This window comes from Meriones unguiculatus, chromosome 15, assembly GCF_030254825.1.
Source record: "Meriones unguiculatus strain TT.TT164.6M chromosome 15, Bangor_MerUng_6.1, whole genome shotgun sequence".
Lineage (NCBI taxonomy): Eukaryota > Metazoa > Chordata > Mammalia > Rodentia > Muridae > Meriones > Meriones unguiculatus.
Window position 1 is genome coordinate 36045476 of NC_083362.1, and position 13674 is coordinate 36059149.

The window sequence follows — 13674 nt, forward strand, 5'->3', positions numbered from 1 at the left end:
CACTCACAGCACAGACATGCATACATGTCATAATCAGTTCAAAGCTGTCATCTCCGTGCATGATCTTGGAGTTTGAAGTCCCCCAGCAGATGGTAGTGAAGAGAAATGGGGAAAGAAAGTCAGCTCTAACATCCCATCTGAACCTCACCCTCCTTTCTTTCTTCCCTCTCACTAGACTCTTGTCTCCCCTATCCAAGGCCAATTCTAGATTAGCCTGTGGTTCCTGGGAATATTAGCTGCCAATAAATAATCTTTCCTCTCTACCACAACTCCAGTCTTTCTGTCTGGTGTCCTTCCCATCAACTGGCAAGAGAGCTTCAGAAAAATCCCCTCTTGGGGGTTATATGGGGAGTTGGCTTGATCCAACCTTGTCTCTCTCTGCTTTTTCATTGTAATTCTCTTGGCTGGGTTTTTTCTTTCCCCAGCTGTTAACTGATGGAACTCCTCAAAGTGAGCCCCGTGTTTGTCTTTTTATCTTAACTTTAGGGAAGAGTCAGCTTTCTTTTGGTTTACAGCTTTGAGGCTCTCAAGCAAACAACCTGTGACTGTCCTGATGTCTCCACTTGGATGTCTCCCTGGGAGCCTGAGGTGAACTTGTTCCAAACTGAAAGCAAGACATTTATCATTAAGTTTTCTCTCTCCTCTGTTCTGTCTTGCTAAATGGTCCTTAGCAACTGCTCAGACAAGCCTGCCAAATATCCGGTTACAAACTTTGACTCATTGCTATCCTTTCCCTTGAGAGACCAAAAGATTAAAATTCAGCAGCTATTATTAATATTTAAGGCCTGAACTAGGTGGGTGAAGTCCAGCAATGCCCTGAGGGGAAGAACCCACCTTACTGCATTCTTTCCCCACTCACTAGAGATACAGTTGCTAGGAAACTGGCCCATCCCCCTAGGGAGGGACACCAGATCATTAATGGTTTGGGGACCTTCCTATAGCCAATCAATTCAAAATGTAGCATTTTGACCAATAGATGCTTGCCAGGCAGGAATCACCTCTGCCTTGGGCATGCTGGGAAGGACCGGAATCTTTAAATCACCCAACTAACCTCAGCATGTGGCTCTCAGCTCTCACCGCTTCGGTGTGTGTGTGGGGTGTGTGAGCCCAAGCTGTAGCTTGTAATGATTTATAATAAAAAGAACCTCATGTATTTACAGTGGAGTCTATTTATTCCTGGTCTTTTGGGGTTTGCAAACTGGGCAGAACACCCCAAATCAATTTGGAGGCAGGGGCCATTAAATCTTTCTTAAATCCATTTATTTTTACCCATTCCCTTTGGCATCATTTTGTTTCAAACTCTGACATTCACCCCTGCACTACTGGGGTGCACTCTTCCCATGTGTACCCTGTTTGAGATCCAATGTTGTCTTTAGTATACATTTTTAAAATGGAATTTATCTTTAAAATGTTTCCCTGTATGTCCATTTCTCTAAAGACAAACCTAGATTCCTAATATGACCTGCATAATTCTTTGTATGCAAGCCTTGTCACATTTCTCTGTTTCCTGTCTTCTGACCCCTTTTTGGTCCTCTAAGTGTTTAGAAATCATAAATATACTATAAATGATTTTAAGTGAGTACATTTTAAAAATAGGTGTTCATATTTGTCATAATAAATCATGAAATTATATGAAACAGCCCTACACTCTTTTGCCACAAACACAGAATTATGTAAGATTAAAATTTAAGTTTATAAATTGAGCATGAAATCAAGAAAAAGTCCCTGTAGTATCAGAATTAAAGAGGGAGCTGAGTTCCAGCAGGGTATGTGTCAATCAGCTCACGGACTTTTTGCTTCCAGATTCCAGGCCTTAAAGTCTGGGGTGTACTCCAAAACCCTTCCTGAAAGGAAAGTCCAGATCCTAAAAGGAAAGCGTGGAGTGAGCTATTTAGATAAATCTAGGACTCAGAAAGGGTTGTACTGGCTTTGAAATGGAGACTAAGGGAATTCTGCCCATCATCTCAGGTTAAAAAAAAAGTTTATTATTATACCAGATCCTGAATGCAGGAGAACAACCCCCTCATGGGCACTGTGCAGAGAAGAGAAGGCTGCAGTCACATTGCCTGGGTGGAGAGATTTGAAGCTGGAAAATCAATCTGGAAACGGATCCAATTCTCTTACTCCAGCTGAGACAAGAGAAAAGTGCTATGTAATCTCCTTCTTCACAGAGAACTTTCCTCTACTGAGTAGATGATACTCAAAACTGAAACTACTACCACAAAACAAATGGGCGCATGTGAAAGTTGGCAGAAGAAACCAGCAGGACCCAACACTTGGAAGAATAAAATCACATGGAACAGATGTTTACAAATTCTATTCAGTGATTAAAAGAATGAGAGAGGGAACACAGTCATAGATAAAAAAGAACAATAGAGTGGAGACAAGAATTTGGGGGCTATCTAGTCAATCATTTAGAAACAGAAGTTCTGTCCATTCAAGGCAAATGTCTGTCTACCCACGCCTTGCTGCTTCTGCTCACCAATCTCTGCATCCTTCCAACCAGCCTCATCCTGATGTAATTTCCTTGGCTGCCTTTTGGCCAGCCTCTGAGAGGACACTAATTTTCTTTACTGTGGCTCCTCCCCCTTCTTTCCCGCAATGCTCAGCACAAGTCTTCCTTTCACAAATGTGCATCTTTGCTTATGGCTGGAGTATGGCACCAGGTCTGCCTTGATTAGCACCTCATTCTCAGTGCCCAGATAAATGTCCAGCACATGGAATATTGACAGGGCAACTCTCTATGCTTGCCATTCCAGCTTATTTCTGCTGCCTCTGGTAATTATTTGTGCACAATTTGAGTAACCAATGGTATGAATGCTCTAAACAGTTGCTGATATGTTTGGTAAAACAAGTTCCTAGTTTGCTTTGTCTCTCCATTCCTGTTCTTCAGATCTCATGAAGACCCTGGTTTTCTTTGACTTCCTCTTTCTTCCTCCTAGTTTACGAGTTTCCTCAGGTCCTCATTTAGCCTTTATTTCTTATATATTTGTTTAGAAGGAACTATTTCTTTTAAAACACTCAAATATTCTTTTATACTATCTGTATTTTCTGTATTCTTCCTTGAAACAAGGCTCTTTCTCCTCCTCCTCCTCCTCCTCCTCCTCCTCTTCCTCCTCTTCTTCTTCTTCTTGATTTTTCAAGACAGGTCTTCTCTGTATAGCTCTGGATGTCCTAGAACTTGATCTATAGAGCAGGCTTGACTCAAACTCATAGAATTCTACGTGCCTGTGCCTTCTGAGTACTGGGATAAAGGCATGAGCCACCACTACCTGGCTGATTTCTTTTCCTCTTTAAATATATCTTGTGATGTCTTTGTTATAGCAGTAGACATATTGACACAGTTTCAATTTCATTGCTTTTAGTTTCAGCTGGGCCTCGGGGGACCTTGTAATGGTTTAGTGCCATTCCTAATCTCACATCTCCTTACAGCTCAGCCCTAGCATTGACTGCACTCCATCAGGGTTGTGCTTACAAATCAGTTTCCCTTGTGAGTTCTAGCTCTGTATTCCAATAGCATTTAGCAGTAATTCAGATTTTGAAACAACTTTAGCACCTGACTTTAAAACTTTTACAAATATGCCTTATCCCTCTATTATGAAGTATGACAACAATTGAAACCATTGGTTCATCAGGACAGAGCGTCTCTATATTTTAATATTTGTATCTGCATGGCTTTGTGTACTCTTCTGGTACTAAGGAGTCACTGTGCCACACCCTTGTGATTCCTCCACTAGGTAGGCAGAGGCATGAGGATCATGTTGAAGACCAGTATTGAGCTTTCCCACAACATCCCCCTCTCTATCTCAGAAGACCTCATCATGACTTTTGTGATAATTTTGTCACTTTAGGTTGTCAGTTTACACATTCCTACATGTCTTCTTAGCCTTAGAAATGTCATTCTAAGCAGGTTCTTCCTAACCATGTCCTCTTGCCCCATTCCACCTCACCCACTAACTGGTTGACAAGCTCTTAGCCACTGAGAGTTTTTGGTTTTGATTTTTTTCAAGACTATATAACAGAGCCCCGGCTGTCCTGGACTCTCTTTGTAGACCAGGCTGGCCTTGAACTCACAGAGATCTGCTTGTCTCTGCCTCCTGAGTGCCGAGATTTAAAGGCATGCACCACCATGCCCAGCCCCAATCATTGATAGTTTTAAATCTTTCCTTCCACCTATTAGCTAGATTCCTAGCTGATTCTTAATATGGAAACCTGGGGCTTTTTATCTTTTTGATGTAGATGAATTATTTTCTGTGTAAATTGTACTCACAATCCAACTGAGGTGTTGAACAGGAACAACAATTACCTAGAAAAAATGTAACAGATTCAGCCCAATTTTCTTAGAAGTTTTAATATTTGTCTCTGACTCAAGAATCTAAAAGGCCTGAAAGTCCCTAAGACTACTTTCCCTTAAAATGTGGAGAGAACAGCTATCAGCAAATGAAGAAATGCTGTTGCAATGCTAAGTGGAGATATCACTGTGGAACAGCTTAAATTCACCCAACTGAGGAGATTCTATTCCTAGATCCTACAATTCTGCCAGCAAGAAACATAAGCTGGAGAGAAGAGTTGAAACTAGAGACTGCCAAGCAGTCTTTGGCAACCATGTGGGCTCCATCTAGGTAGACCAAAAGAAGAGCCACATTTATAAGCAATAGGATTCTTCTTACTCAACAGGCCAGGCTGCTCTGCTTCTGCCCTTCCTGAGTAAATGCTCTGTCTAAAATGTGAGGGTCAGGTGACGTAGTGAGAGAGACCAGGCTGGTAATTGATTCTGATATTTACCAGATGTGCGAGTTCTGGCAACTCACCAGACTAATCTGCATCCATTTCTTCATCTGTGACATGAGAAGAATACATACTTCGCCAAGTTAAGATAAAGCATAAAACACAGTTAAAGAACCTAGACAGAACATCCAATACAAAATTAGTGTCACCGAAAGTGAGTTTCATGAAAACTGCCATCCCATTCCTTTTTCCTTTGGTTTTTTTTTTTTCACTTTTTAAAATTTATTTATATTTTTATAAATTACAGTTTATTCACTTTGTCTTTTTCCCTTGTTTTATTTTCCTGTTTCTTTATACACCCTGGGTGTCAGCAATTTTAATTGGAAACCAAAGAAAAACATATTTTAAATTTTAGTTTAAAAATTATGGAAATGGCCTGCTTTGCCAATGGGAGTAGGCTATTTGCATGTATCTACTTGATTTCAGGATGATACCCAGCTTCATCCTTCAGCAGTTTGAGAACTACTTATTCCCAAAGGCACTGCTGAAAAGTCTTATGAAAATATTTGAGAGAAAAAACATGACTGGGCCAGAAATGGTGGACAGCACTGTGCTCCTACCCAAACAACAGACATCTTGCTGAGTTCCTCATACGAAAGGATTTCGGCTGCACGGGACACTCTCTATGATTTGGCTTGGAGTGGCTGATCTGTAGAAGGGTGGCCTGCTGTGATTTCAAAGTGTGAGAAGCTAGGCTGCGGAGCAGAGAGCATGCTCTCCATTACCGTATGAGGCAGTTTTAAAGAAACAGAAAAGGTGTCTCGAAGCCTTAGCATTTGGGAGGCTGAGACAGGAGGATCATAGATTCAAGACTACCCTGGGCCACATAGTAAGACTGTCTTTAAAAAAAAACCGAACAAATAAAAATAATATAGGACAGGAAAATATTTCCTTCTAAAATTTTAAACATGGTGTTAAAGATTGTGGAGGAAAGCCAATGAAGCCTCACAGTTAAGATGAAAATTTGTATTTTCTCAAATTCTTCCTGGATATATACCCAGCTGTATCTCTCAAAATTCTTACATGGAATTTCTGATATCTTTACTTTCTGATTATTTCATAGGTTCTGGTTTGTAATTTTGTAGGAAAAATGAAGAAATAATTTATATTAATAAAATGTATTTTTATAATATTCTTACCTCTGAAATGATTTTTTTTGTAATTTGAATCCCATTGATTTTTATATATTTTATTATAAGGCAAGGGCATTTGTACTGTAAGGTACAGGAAAACTGAACAATCAAGAAATTTAAGTTAGGTTAGTAAACTTTGGGTAACATACTTTTGTGAATGAGGCCCCTTGGCGGGTGCGGATAGTAAGGGGCTGATGTTTAGCTCTAATGCCAACATGACCATTGTTCTCAGCCCCAGCCTCCCTTCAGCATAAGTACTGTTTTTTTTCAAGGTTTCTGAGATCATCATAAGAACTCCCGGACTCCTTCTTTATCAGATCCTCATGTCTCTGCCATGATAGTGACTCAAAAAAAAAAAAAAAAATTCCTCTACAGTCACACGATGCTGCTCCGCCACCCACCAGCCCCTAGGGCGGGGCCAGCTTTACTTGTCTACTTTATCCGGTCTGGGTAGGGAAAGGATTTTCCCGTTGTGCTCCAAAGCCTAAGTAGTCCCCAGAGAGAGGAGAGAGAGAGAGAGAGAGAGAGAGAGAGAGAGAGAGAGAGAGAGAGAGAGAGAGAGAGAGAGAGAGAGAGAGAGAGAGAGAGAGAGAATATTCTCCAGTGGCCTGCAAGACCCAACCATTGTCTTCAGACCCAATTGTTTCCTTCTAGCGTTTGTTTCAAGGAAATGTCCATTTACTTCTGAAGAAGCCTGTCATCTCAAGAGGTGAACTTGCCCTCAATCCCCAAGGGGAATAGGACACATATAAGAAAAGGAAATCATCCAGTCCCAGAAAGCCTGGTTCGCTTAGCCATCCACAGTGTCAGCTAGTGGAGTGTGACTGGCTTGGGGCAGTAGCTTTCTGGCTTTAGTGTACATCACAATCACTTGAATATTGAAAGGGAGCCTGCTGGACCCCAGCCTCAAAGCTTCTAACACAGCAGCTCTGGTGACTAGACTATGCGCGCATTTTTAACAGACACAGCCGACTGAGGCTGCCCGGCCAAGAGCCGTATTTTTTTTTTAAACAGTGGAAGGGTGTTGACAAGACCAAGAGAAAACAAGACAGAAGTACAGTGACAGTCTGTCTGGCCCAGGTGTCCCCTGATGAGGGCGTGCTGGCCCAGGAGGGTAATGCTGCTCTGCAGTAGGTGGCAAACTACTTTTATCTTAAAAATCTGGCAGTGTTTCAGATAAAATATCACAGTACGAAATGATGCTCAAAATTGCCAAGAATTCCCATGGTATCAACTGAATTCAGATTTCCACAGAGAATAAAGAGTATAGTTTGCCAGACCCGTCTAAAAGAGCGGCCTATGTGCCCTGTTTTCAGACCCTCTGCCCTTGGGACAATAGGGATGTGGTTTTTCCTACAATGTCTTCTCTGATGAGGTATTTAGTGCAGGTTCTGCTAAGATGAAAGTTTTAATCAGAGCTATAATAAAGAAAATGAACAGGAATGTGCAAAGTAAGCTGAATGACCATAGTGGACAAAAATCAAAACAAAATGGCAGGTAGACCTCATCACCATCATCAGAAATTCCTCAAACTGTGAGGTCGTAAACCATGATCCCTAGGAAGATAGTGTTTGGAGCATGAATGCTCCTGCCCATGTCTTCTTGCTGTCTGGGGGTGCACGATGCTAGATATTTCATTCCTGACAAGTAACTCTACCAGGAGAAGGAGTGCAAGCCTCACTCCAAAAGGCAGAGAATTGTCAGCATGTCCCAGAAACTAACTCTCATGGCTCTTCAAGTCCAGAGGCAGAGGCAAGCTCAGACAATTTCTTCATATTGACATTATTACTTGTATAAGTTTTTCTGTTTCCTTATTTATATGTGCAGGTGTGTTTGTATGTTGGTGCTGCGTGCACGCTTGTGAATGTGCTTGCGTTTGTGTGTGTGCATGTATTCCTGTAGAGGCCAGTGTTGCCACTGTGTCCTCTTTATCATTTTCCTCGTCATTTCTTTAGACAGGTCTCTCACTGAACCTGAGGCTCACCATTTCGACTGAACTGGCTGGCCAGCAAGGCCCCAGGGACCTCCTGGGAATACGGGTATACCTCACCATGTTTAGCTTTTTACATGGGTTACTTGAGATCAGAACTCAGGTCTTCATGTTTGCACAGCAAATATTTTCTCACCAAGCAATTTCTTCAGCCCTGCTACATCTTTCTTAAGGGTATTTGTAGACATGTAAAGAATTCCATATAAGCCTCTAGAAAAGCAGAGAGCTAGCTACTTAGGAAATGAAGAAAGTTTGGATTATAAATAAACTCCACAGACGGTTGGTAATGTTAAAGAGTTGACACAGAGACAAATGGTTACTGCACTGTGTCCCTGAAACCTCACTGAAATGCCTACTTTCAAAACAAAACTTGACTTTGGGTTTATCTCTTGCTTTGCTATTTTCCACCTCAGAAATGAAATCGGATTCCTAGTCATGGCTGAGTCCCAATACTCGTAATCAAATTACTGAGTGGTACATCACCTCAAACACAAGCCCGACTTCAGAGTGCCCAGTGTCCATTAGCCACTAGTGACACGGCATTCCTGAAGCCGAGTGGAGGGATGGCATGACACTGCAGATGCGTCTGCAGGAGCAGGGCTGTCATTCTAACCTAACCGATGCGCCAGCAGCATCTCCTCTAACCCTAGGAAAACTCAGCTAAGCATTTACACATTAAGTCTTTCTGGACCGGCCTAAGTTACCAGGCAAGGCACTGAAGCTAGTAAAAAGCCTCTCTAGGTCTTTCATGTTTGTATTTAAAAATGAAACAGACAGATAACGGAGAAGCAGTATCCATATGTGCACACAAACAAACACACAAATACCTTAAAAACACTATTATTTTTGTGTCCCTTTATGCATATCTTACATAATTCACTTCTGCTTAATCAGCATATTTTAAACATTTCTTCTTGTTACACTTATGATGGTGTATTTCCTTCCCACTTTGGCATATTGGAACACGGCATATTCCTCTAGGCCTTATTTAAAAGTCCTAGTAGGATTTTACATTTTTTCTTACGTATGCATTTATGCGTGAGGTTATTTTCTATTGCTTTTACAGAAACCCACAGCTGAGTATAAGGAAAAGTGGTTTATCTAGTTCACAGTTTAGGAGGTTCAAGAACATGGCAGCAACATGGCACTCAGTGCCAGTGAAGGCCATTTTGGCTACATCACCAGGTAGATGACACTGCAACAGGAGCATAAGCAAGAGGGAATGATCACACCATGAAAAAGGAAGCCAGAAAGACTGGGAGAGAGACAGTCTTGATGTTTATAACAACCCCCTCTAGAGAACTAACCAAAGCCCCGTAAAGCTGCACTAATTCTTCAGCAGGCCTGCGCCCCAGTGAGCTAACCACCTGCCAGTAGACTTCACCCCTAAAGCTTCCAGCACTTCTCTGCATCACCATGCTGGGCATCAGACTCCCAACACGTGAACCCTCAGGGACACATTTAATTATATTCAAAGCATAACAGTTACTAGTGTGAGAAATCTTAGCTTCTAACTGTCACAAAGAAGAGACACTGTAGACTTCTGTGCTGCTCTCACACTTACTTCTTATTACTTTATTTAGTTTGAGATTTACCTTATTGGCTAGGACTTAGTAGATTTCTGTCAACATTATCTATATCTCATTTTAAAAATGTATTTATTTATTACAATTTATTCACTTTGTATCCCAGCTAAAGCCCCCTCCCTCGTTCCCTCCCAATCCCAACCTTTCTTCCTCTTCTCTTCCTCTGCCCCTTCCCCATTCCACTGATAGGGGAGGTCCTCCTCCCCTTTCTTCTGACCCTAGTCTATCAGGTCTCATCAGGACTGGCTGCATTGTCTTCCTCTGTGGCCTGGTAAGGCTGCTCCTCCCACTCAGGGGGAAGTGATCAAAGAGCTAGCCACTGAATTCGTGTCAGAGACAGTCCTTGTTCCCATTACTAGGGAGCCCACCTGGAGACTGAGCTGCCATGGGCTACATCTGTGCAGGGGTTCTAGGTTATCTCCATGCATGGTCCTTGGTCAGTTTCAGAAAAGACCCCTGGGCCCAGATTTTTTGGTTCTCTCCTTGTGGAGCTCCTGTTCCCTCCAGGTCTTTCTGTCTTTCCCTTCTGTGCACTCTGCCCAAAGTTTGGCTATGAGTCTGAGCATCTGCTTTGATACACTGCTGGGTAGAGTCTTTCAGAGGCCCTCTGTGGTAGACTCCCATCTTGTTCCTTGTTTTCACCCTCTTCCAATGTCTGTTCCGTTTGCCTTACTGAATGAGGGTTGAGCAGCTTACCCAGGGTCCTCCATCTTGCTTAGCTTCTTTTTGTGTGCAGATGTTAGTATGAATTGTATCTCATTCTTAAAGGGTGTTTTGCTTGGGGTTTTGTTGTTTTTGTTTTACCTGTCTCGGGGATTGAGCCAGGGCCTTCTCATCCCAAGCAAGAGGTCTGCCTCTCAGCTACCTTTCTAGCCCATTTCTTTTTGAAAACAACAAGTTGACATCTCTGTTCTAGTTTTCATTCATCTTTAACAACTTCGGATTTCCATATTTTTTCTAAAATGTGGCCTGCATGAAGCTGTGTAATGTGTAAACTTGTAGCAGTTCATGGTAAACTTCCATAATTAAAATTATTTTGTTTGAAGTTTAAATGATAAAATTCTCCATTTCTTTAACTCATGAATTGAGCTATTTATGCTGATTTTTATTACTACTATTGCTGTCATTTTTTGGTCATGTTTGCTCCTGCCATTGTTTAAGCAACGCATGTCCGTGCATGTATAATCTGACAACGCTATCGTATTTTGATTTGTAGGCTCTCTCTATAACCATGTCTTGACATTCCTTCGAGACCTCACATAATAACATACAGGCAAACAAACCAGAAGCGATGAGAAATCAGACTCATCCTTCTTAGGGTTACTATTGCTATGATGAAGCATCATGACCAAAGGCAAGCTGGGGAGAAGAGGGTTTATTTGGCTTATACATCCTGAGTCACAGTCCACCGAGGGAAACCAAGGTAGGAACTCAAACCTGGCAAGCACCGAGAGGCAGGAGCTGATGCAGAGGCCCTGGAGGGTGCTTTCCTCAGCTTGCTTTTCATTGTTCTCTACCATAGCTGTGGTGATCCATTTGTTTCCACTGTTGGTGTGGCCAGGCACCTTACACAAAACTGTTACAGAAACAAGGATTTGGTTTAGAGTACAGTTTGAATGGACGGTCTCCACCTCAGTGAGAAAAGCATGCTGGGGTTCACGGTGGCTGGAGTTCCACCAGGAAGCTGAGGCAGTGGGTGCTGGTGCTCAAGGACTGTGTCCTTTGTTTTGTTTTGGTTTGGTTTTAGTTTTTTAATTCAGTCTGGACCACAGCCTACGGTCCAGTCACATTCAGTGTAGATCTTCCCTCTGGAAACTTCCTCAAAGACTCCTCAGAAGGACACGTCTCAAGTGATTTCAGGTGAACAGTGAACGTCAACCACCGCAAGTCCACACCTAAATACACCACTTTTAAGCAATAACATTCTATTCTTGCTCCTTAAGGGTTCATGATGATCTCAAAATGCAAAGGCACTTACACTTCTTAAGGAATCTAAATTTGTTCAAAAGTCCAAGTTCAAAGCCTGGACTTCAAGTAATCTCCTACAAGCCTTTGTGAACTGTTTTCTTAATTAAATGTATCCTATATATAATGCACAGAATAAAACATTTCTATCTCCAAAACCAACAAAACAAAACAGAAAAAGGAATCGGGAACATAACAATAAAAATGTATCAAAGCAAGATATCAGCGCAGCAGGGCAAGCGCCCAGGCCTGCGCTTCCAAATCTGCTACCTGGGTCTCTTGATAGCATGGGTTTGGCTCTGATGAGTTGGGAAGAACTGGCCCCTCCAGTTCTGCCGCCTGTCCTGTAGGTATCCTCTCTCTTGGCATCTCCATCATCCTGGGGCCTCCCCTGCAACTCTGGCTTCTCCATCATAGCTTTACACAGTGACTTCTCATGGGAACACAACCTTGCCACACATTTAAAGCTCATTGGCTTCTCTGATCCCATAACTTTTACATCCTGCACAGCCTGTGGGCAATACTGCCAGGTTCTGTCACCAGCTTGAAGTTTAGTCTGCCTCCTCCTCCTGCCACTGCTATGGTGGTCCCTGTGGCTCTTGGTAGCTGAGTCTGGCAATCTGCTTCTCTGGATATCTATTTTCATTATTATTATTATTATTATCATTTACAACTTATTTACTTCATATCCCGGCTGCAGCCCCCTCCTTCCTGGTCCCACCCTCCTTCCCTCTCCCCACCTCTGTCCCTCCCCTAGTCCACTGATAGGGTAGGTCCTTTTCCCCTACTATCTGACCTCAGCCTACCAGGTCTCATCAGAACTATCTGGATCCTCTTTCTCTGCGGCCTACTCAGGCCACCTTGCCAGGAGGAAGTGATCAAAGAGCTGGCCACTATGTCCATGTCAGAAACAGCTCCTGCTCCCCTTACTTGGGAACCCACATGGAGATTGAGCTGTGCCTAAGCTACATCTGAGCAGGGGGTCTAGATTTATCAGTCTCTGCAGGAACCCCTGAGCCCAGATGTTTTGGTTCTGTTGGTCTCCTTGTGGAGCTCCTGTCCCCTCCAGGTCTTTCTATCTCCATAAGATTCCCTGAACTCTACTCAAAGTTTGTCTATGAGTCTCAGCAACTGCTTCAATACTCTTATGAGTAGAGTCTTTCAGAGGCCCCCTGTCAAGGCTCCTGTCCTGTTCCCTTTCTTCTCCCACTTCCAATGTCTATCCAGTTTGCCCTTCTGAATGCGGATTAAGCCTCTTCCCTAGGGTCTTCCTTGTTGTTTAGCTTCTTTAGGACTATCGATTTTATTATGTTTATCCGATATTATATGACTAATATCCAAATATAAGTGAGCATATGCCATGTGTGTCTTTCTGTTTCTGGTTTACCTCATTCAAGATGATCTTTTCTAGTTCCCTCCATTTACCTGGAAATTTCATGATTTCCTTGTTTTTAATTGCTGAGTAGTATTCCATTGTGTAAGTGTACCATAATTTCTGTATCCATTCTTCAGTTGAGGGACATCTAGGTTGTTTCCATACTGTGGCTATTACGAATAAAGCTGCTACAAACATGGTTGAGCAAATGTCTTTGTTGTATACTTGAGCATCTTTTGTATATATGCCTAGGAGTGGTGTAGCTGGATCTTGGGGAAGTGCTATTCCTAATTGTCTGAGAAAGCGCCAGATTGCTTTCCAGAGTGGTTATATAAGTTTGTACTCCCACCAGCAATGGAGAAGGGTTCCCCTTTCACCACATCCTCTCCATCATGTGTTGTGACTTGAGGATAGCTTTTTTTTTTTTTTTTTTAAGCAAAGAGCTTCTTCAGTCAAGGTCTTGCCTTTCAAAGTAATTTTCAGGTTTGAGCCCTGAAAGGGCAGAGCTTTGTTCTTCGTTTTCTCCCCCTCTCCTCTCTCCTGCCCCCAGTAAAAGCCACTGCTGGGCTTTCTTTTTCACATTCTAATTTCTTTACCAGGTACAGCTTTTCTTCAGACCCACATTGTCTGTAACTTTGACTTTCCCAGCCTTTTTTCCTTGCCAAACTGCTCAGTTTTCATGTGTTTCTGCTTTCTCTTGCTGTAGATCTAAGGGGTTAGGCAGCAACTGCCCCAATTTGGATGTCAAGCTGCCTTCAAATTTCCTCTGCAAACAGCTTAACTCATTGCTTTTGAATTCTGCCTCTGCCAGATTTTCAGGACACAGGAGAATACAGC